The sequence below is a fragment of the Hipposideros armiger genome, unplaced genomic scaffold, assembly GCF_001890085.2.
Source record: "Hipposideros armiger isolate ML-2016 unplaced genomic scaffold, ASM189008v1 scaffold_29, whole genome shotgun sequence".
Classification (NCBI taxonomy): Eukaryota; Metazoa; Chordata; class Mammalia; order Chiroptera; family Hipposideridae; genus Hipposideros; species Hipposideros armiger.
Window position 1 is genome coordinate 4,836,333 of NW_017731379.1, and position 6,638 is coordinate 4,842,970.

Below are 6,638 nucleotides of genomic sequence, written 5' to 3' on the forward strand. Positions count from 1 at the left end.
AGAAACAAAAAAGCCCACTAATCTGGGTCTTAGTAATAACCATTAGAAGTTTCATTTTTTTCTTTTGGTGAAAGACAAAAGTAATTCAGACACTATTGTCTGGAAAGTTGAAGTTTATATGCAAGGTAAATTTTTCTTAGGCCATGGGAAGCTTCGTGTCACAACGTCTTAGTGTGGACCTTGTCCCAGTTGGCTTTTAGTTCCACAGATGGTGTGCTCTGAATATCTGGAATGGGCTGATAAGACTCATAGCAAATCTAAAACAAGGAAGTCCCTTTGTGTTGTCTCTACTCTCTGGCTCCAGCAATGCAAATTCTGCTAGGTTGGCACTTAGCCTATGGATTTAGATTGCTTTAGATTATGGAAAATCACCATTGTTTAGGAAATGAAGTTTTGTGGACAAGGGGATTATGCTGGAATTTTTTGGTGTGTGTTCTTCTAGAATTCAGAAAAAATACCAAATTGTGTTGGAATATTCTAGGACGAGCTGGAAGAACTACAGTGTGTCTAATGGAAGATGGATTGAGCTACAGTTGTCAAGGAAAGAACCCTGACAATAAGCTAGCACCTGAATGAGACCTCTCCAGCTCGAGCCCTGAAGAAGAAGAATTGGGAAAGGGGAAATTTGGGGATTTTAATTCTTCTTTGGGAGTAAGAAAGGGGTGATTCATTTTGGAAATATCCATTTCTCTTAAAATATAAGGGAAAGGGATTGTCCTGTTACATCCTAAATGTTATGATTTCTAAAAATAGCTGGCATAGTATTATTTGGGTGATATTATCCAATAAACTAGATTTGAAAATATAATTCAGCAGGAAATAAGGTGTGACTTCTGTAGTATAGAATGTGGCTGTTGGATAAAAACTGAATGTTCTGCCTTGACCCATATCAAAGCTTCGGAGGCCAGTATCAAAGAGGCATTCATAAAAGCCTTGAGGGGCTAACCTGCTTGTCATAGTGGCTCCAGACCAGTGTCTGGGAGGCCCACCCAGGATATGTGGGCAGGACGTGTCTGATAGTACCTTCATCTCCTCCCCTGGAACATCCAAAGGGTACACTGTGTTCCAGGAAAAAATGATACAAAATGGTTCAGCACAAGATAAATTTTAAAAAACTTGCCTCAGGACTTCAAGTTGGACAAGATGCTAGGAAACATTAAAAACACAAAACAGAACACATAAAAATTTAAACTACTTATTCTCAGGCCAAAGGTCACCATCTATAAAGACAAATTCCAAATGACAAACCAGGAAAAATATTTTGCACCACTTGATAAAGGGTTAGTATTCTTGATACATATTATTAGAAGTAAACCACTCCCGGGGCGGGGTGGGGAGGGGGAGAGGAGAAAAACATAAATAGGCAGCTCATAAAAACTAATAAACAAATGGCTGCTTACATGAAAAGTTTCTCAACTTCACCAATAATTTAAAAGTACAAATGAATGCAACACTGAGAAAAAGTTTTCACTCATTAGAGAGACGGTCTGTAAAAGATCAATACCACCCAGTGAATTTCCAGGTTATGGAAATTAAGCAATCACATCCTGTGAAGTGACAATGCAAATTGGTACAGATTTTTGCAGGGTTATATGACAATGCCCATCCATCAACCTTTACAATGTGTAATCCTATTAAAGCATCAGTTCCTCCACTGCAAATGTATCTTACAGATATATTCATGCAAATGGAAAAAGATATATATGTACAAGGGTGTTCATTGCAGCATTATAATAGGAATAAAAACATAAGTTCAATGTAAATATTCAAGCAGTAAGGAAACAGTTAAATAAAATAGTAAACATCCATCTAATGGAAGACTCTGGAGCCACTAAAAATAATGAGATTAATATCTTTTTACTGCACCAATGTTCAGCTCAATAAATTATCACAAAGCAATTATACCCATTAAGAGCTCACATGCGCCCTCCCAGTCACAGTATCTTTTTTTTTAAAGATTTTATTGGGGAGTTGGGGAAGGAGAACAGTGTTGGGGAATTGGGGAAGGGAACACAGCCAAGTTGTTGTCCTTCAATCTTAGTTGTGGAGGGTGTAGCTAGCTCAGCTCCAAGTCCAGTCGCCATCAGCCACCGTCAGCAGCTCGTGGCCACTCAGCTCAAGGTGCCATGTTCAAACTTAGTTGTAGGGTGCGCAGCCCACCATCCCATGCAGGAGTCGAACCGGTAACCTTGTTGCTAAGAACGCATGCTCTAACCACTGAGCCATCTGTCTGCCTGTCCGCAGCTCACCATCCCATGTGAGAGTCAAACCAGCAACTTTGTTGTTAGGAGCAGGTGCTCTCACTAGCTGAGTCATCCTGCCGCCTATTGGCAGCTCAGCCGCAGCTCAGCTCGGACGCAGCCCACTGGCCCATGTGGGAATCGAACCAGCGACCCTGTTGCTCAGAGTTGCACTCGTAACCAACTGAGCCACTCAGCCAGCCCCCATAGTATCTTTTCCAGAGGTAATCACTTCCTGATTTCTATCACTATAGACTAGTTTTGCCTGTTTTGAACTTCGCATAAATGTAATCATACAGCATATTTTCTTTTGTGTCTGGCTTATTTGGCCATTATTGTTTGTGAGATATATTTACATTGAATAGTGTTATAGTTTGTTAATTTCTGTTGCTATATGGTATTTTTATTGAATATACAAACATTTATTTATCCATTCTCCAACTGTGTTGTCTCTAGTTTTGTGTTATGCATAATGTTCTGTGAATGTTTCTTTTATATATTTTTTTAGTCCACGTCTACATTTTTGTTAGGTATATACCTATGAGTAAAACTATTGTGTTTATGTGTATATTGTTTTAGTAGATGCTACCAGTTTCCCAAAACGACTGTTCCCAATTTATGTTCCCACCAACAATGTATGAGAGTTTCAGTAGCTTATATAAAAAATCTAGAAGTATATTCATTAAGCTTAATAATAGCTACTTGTGGGCAGTGAGATGAGGGAAGAATGGAGGGCTGTATTTTTTTTTTTTTTTAGCTGAGCCATCTTGCCACCTGTTGGCAGCTCAGCAGCAGCTCAGCTCGGGTCGGGAATCGAACCAACAACCCTGTTGCTCAGAGCTTGCACTCTTGAGTGAGCTCTTAACCAACTGAGCCACTCGGCCAGCCCTTGTATTTTTTTTCACATACATTTAAGTACTTTTTAAAAAAATAACTGCATGTTTCTTTTTTCAAAATAGCATTCCCCCTGACCCACCCCATATTCCACTGATTTTTTTCTAACTTGGTTCAGATATATATTCCATTGATTTTATAATTTTAAAAAGTAAAGTCTTAAATATAAGGACAGAGATCTGGTCCAAAGAAATAGAAAAGATAATTAGGTTAATAAAAGTCAGTAATAAGAGTTCAGTGAGTAGGCAGCAAATTTAGCTTTGTGCCTCCTGACAGCCCAGACTGGGGTAATACATCAGGGTAAATAGGCGTTCTCAATCTTGATAAGATGTGCCAAGAGCACAGGGAGCATGATGCATCATGTGTTGCCTGATGAGGCAATGGCCAGTTTTTTGGCTTAGCTGAAGATCAGATTTCAAGAAACAGAGCAAGAGATATGGTAGGAATAATGAAAGAGGCGGGAATGCAGGTTTGGATTAGACTGTGAAAGGCTTTAAAAGCCAAATTAGGAAATGTAGACTTTATGATTTGGGAAATGAAGAATCACCAGACGTCTTCAATCAGAGTAGAATGATTTGATATATTTATACTTTCAAAATTTACCCTGGGATCAGTAACTATGTAACAGTAAGCCAACACCCCACTTTTCCAGCTACTTACCCTAAGAAATACAGCTTAATATTACCACTGGCTCCAGGAATTAGGTCTCTACTTCCTCATCCATCCAGTAGACCAACAGACCAATGATGAAGCAGACATGAGCCCCTCCAGTCCCCAGTGAATTATGTTTCAAATCAAGTCTGAGAAACGGACCCCAGTTCTCTTCTTCACAAAAAGAATCCTTCAAGACTGCCTCTCCTATTGCCCTTCCCCACCCCCCTTTTTTTGGTCATCAATCAAATAGACTATCTCCTTCATCTGTGTCAGGGAAGATTAATTCCACTTTGGAGGTACTTCAAAGGGGCTTCACCATTTGGTGGGGGAATGGGTTTAACATTTAGCTACTGCTGTTGAAAACCAGACTCATCAGGCCCAGTAGAAAGTAGAAGAGCATAGAATTTGGGACTTTAATTTATAAGAGGAAGGGAATTTCATTTTTTGACTTTGATTTCTCTGCAAGAATGCCTGAGTGTGTGGTTACAAGATCTGGATTCAGGTTGGCAATAAGAGTATCTATTTTGGCCTCAGACCTGAGCTAAACTACAGCTAAGCACTGGAGTGCTAGGATCTTGTCCATATTAATAGAATTGTACTTCAATTCCCATTGGACCAACTTTTTTAGGTGCATGTTCTTTATTAATCAGAATTGGAGTGAAGGTGAGGAAAGGAGCATCGAAAATCTCCAACAGTACTGTTCATGAAGTGTACGAGTACATCAGTATGACATTTTTAAAAGGAAATTTGGCAATATTTATCAAATGTTTAAATGCATATACTCTTTCACTCAGCAGTTTGATTTCTAGGATAGCACACAGGTATGCAAAGATGTAAGAAGTGTTTGTTGTCATGTTACTAGAAACATTAAAGACTTGAAATTATTTAAATGTTCAAGGACAAGACAGGTTCAAGGACAAGACAGGACATTTATACTGTTACAGTTCCTCTGATTGCAAGCCAAAGAAACAGACTCTAGGTGGTTTGGGGGGAGATGACAATAGACTAAAAATATGCTGCATTTCATGAAAAGGAAGGACAAGTTGAAGAATTAATACTCAAGAATGGATGGAATCAGGGTAGTTTCAGAGAATGAGGGAGTTGTCCTATTTACTTCGTAAAATTCTGTTCTCTGTGTATAACAAGAAGGACACATGATGTTATAATTTTTAAAACTTTAAGAAAGAATTGTTTTGTTTTTGTTTTTATGAAAGCTACTGTGAATAGCACATTCTTAGTGCAGCAGTTGAGATTCATTAGCCCCAGTGTTACTCTTTGTACAGACCTCGGGTAACTCTTTCAAAATAGACATAGTATATTATTATCTATTACTGCATAGAATATTACCCCCAAATTTGGTGGCTTAAAATAACAAGCACTTTTTTTTTTTAATTTTTTTGGGGAACAGTGTGTTTTTCCAGGACCCATCAGCTCCAAGTCTTTCATCTAGTTGTGGAGGACGCAGCTCCTTGGCTTGAACCATGTTGAATGTATTATCTATTTAACAGAGTAAAGGAAAAAAATTCTCCCACCAGTCTCATGATTTGGACTGGTAATTCTCAAATTTCGCATGTATCAGAATCACCTGAAAGGCTTGTTAAAATGCAGATTGCTGGGTGCCACCATCATAGTTATTGATTCAGTAGGCAGTAGGTCTGTGGTAGGGATTGAGAACTGCTATTTCTAACAACTTTTAGGGTGACACTGATAATGCTGGTCCAGGGACCACAATTTGAGAACCACTGATTTAGACCCACTCTGTCCAATAGGATAGCCACTAGCCACATGTGACTATTAAGTACTTCAACTGGGATGTGGTATAAGTGGAAAATACACACTAGATTTTAAAGATTTACTACAAATAAAAGAATATAAAGTATCTCCTTAGTAATTTTTATTGATTCTATGTTGAAATAATAATTTAGATATATTAGATTAAAGAAAACATATTAAAAATAATTTCACCTGGCTTCCCGCACCACCACCACCCCTGCCATCTTGGGGCCTGTGGAGGCCTGCTGGGAAAAGGACTTTTAAAACGACAAATGTGTCTGGAAGGCTGTGGTCCAAAGCCATTTTTGCTGGCTATAAGAGGAGTCTCCCAAACCAGAGGGAGCACACAGCTCTTCTTAAAATTGAAGGTGTTTATGCTCGAGATGAAACCGAATTCTATCTAGGCAAGAGATGTGCTTATGTGTACAAGGCAAAGAACAACACAGTGACTCCTGGTGGCAAACCGAACATCTGGGGAAAGGGAACTTGTGCTCATGGAAATGGTGGCATGGTTGGTGCCAAATTCCGAAGCGACCTTCCTGCTAAGGCCATCGGACACAGAATCCATGTAATGCTGTGCCCCTCAAGGATTTAAACTTACTGAAAAGTAAATAAAGTGGGTTTGTTCTCGTGTAAAAAAAAAATAATAGTAATTTTACCTTTCTTTTTACTTTTTGGTTACTGGAAATTTTCACATTAAAGTATGTGGCTCGTATTGTATTTCTATTGGACAGCACTGATTCAGACAATTCTTTTTTCTGTTCTCTTCAATGCTTACCATTGGGTTGTCGGAAAAGTCATGACATGTTTGCCACAGTGGCACTAGTTCATTTTTGGAAGTACTACAGTCATCTTTAGTACTTCACTCCCAGTTAACCTGTTTTCATTTTAACAGGAGTCCCTAAAGTCCACATATAAAAGAGTCGCAAATAGGAGGAATATTCTAACATCTTGACAGCCAGGTGGAAAAGATACCTTTTGTTAAGCAGGCCTTTCCAGTCCTCCTTGGCTTCCACTAAACTCCAACTACTTACATGGGTCCAGCACATGGCAGAACAGGGACTGAAGGCAAAAGAT

At 38.9% G+C, this 6,638-nt stretch overlaps 1 pseudogene; it reads left to right on the forward strand.

Annotated features, from left to right (window-relative positions):
- The first annotated feature begins 5,760 nt into the window (after positions 1–5,760).
- On the forward strand, positions 5,761–6,182 carry LOC109379745 (60S ribosomal protein L35a pseudogene; annotated as a pseudogene).
- Positions 6,183–6,638: the final 456 nt, after the last annotated feature.